Genomic DNA, 1,034 nt, shown 5'->3' on the forward strand with positions numbered 1-1,034 from the left:
GGGCGGGGCGGAGAGGGCCCGGGGCGGGGCGGAGAGGGCCCAGGGCGGGGCGGAGAGGGGCAGCCGGGAGCTGTGAACCGACTGCATTGGACGGGAGGGCTGGGGCAAAACTGAGCGGGCTTCCGCTGCCGGGGCGGCTTAGGAGACCTCGCTCCGCCCCTATAGCCGCGCGCAGGTACAAGCTAACAGCCAGCAAGCTGATAGCTGGCGGAGTGTTCGGCTACTTTTGCAGGTTAAAAACGGAACCTCGGGAACCAGTAGTTAGCGTAATGGCTATATCGCTGGACTCCCACGTAGTCGACCGTGGTTCGCGTCCCAGACCCGGTGGCTTAAAACTCACGCCGGGCGCGTGTGCATTCGTGCCCAAGATCCCAAGAGGAGAATGGAGGAGAAGGGATTGTGGCGTGACCATCCCCGCTGGGGGGGTGATTTCTCGCTTTCTGTCTCTCTGTCTCTGTCTGTCTGGTGAGCGCACGCGCCCTATAGCGAAAACCTCTCAAAAAAAAAAACAAAAACGGAGCCTCGACTAGGCTGGACTGAGGTGTATATCATGCTGGGTAAAGTCTCTTCACAATCTAAGTGATGTATAGCGATTTAATGTATGAATAATAATTTCAAAAAAAGAAAAAAAAAAACGGAGCCTCTGTGTACTTATGATCTGTCCGATTCCACGCTGCTGGCTTGTGACTCCAGGCCTGGCACACTTGGGAACCGACCTATAAACAGGCCAGACTCTGCCTCTCAGCAGTTGCGCTCCACCTTTTCATTGAGCCTTGGTGCAGTCTGCTTTTCTCCTGGTAAAGGTGGGAAGCTGCTTGTTTCCTCCAGCCTCTTACTCCCTTTTAATTTTTCTCCCACCTCTCATCCATAGTTGAAAGATCCTATACTCTCCCACTACAGAATTGAGCCAGAATCTGCCACCCCTCCCCTCCATCACTTCGCCATCATTGCAGGGGGCCTGGATCTGCCTCACCGAGCTCTTTGTTTCTCCTTTTATCCCCTTACAGTTCATTTCAACCCAGCTGCCAGAGTCC

Source organism: Tupaia chinensis, unplaced genomic scaffold (genome assembly GCF_000334495.1).
Source record: "Tupaia chinensis unplaced genomic scaffold, TupChi_1.0 Scaffold000418_1, whole genome shotgun sequence".
In the NCBI taxonomy this organism is placed as follows: Eukaryota; Metazoa; Chordata; class Mammalia; order Scandentia; family Tupaiidae; genus Tupaia; species Tupaia belangeri.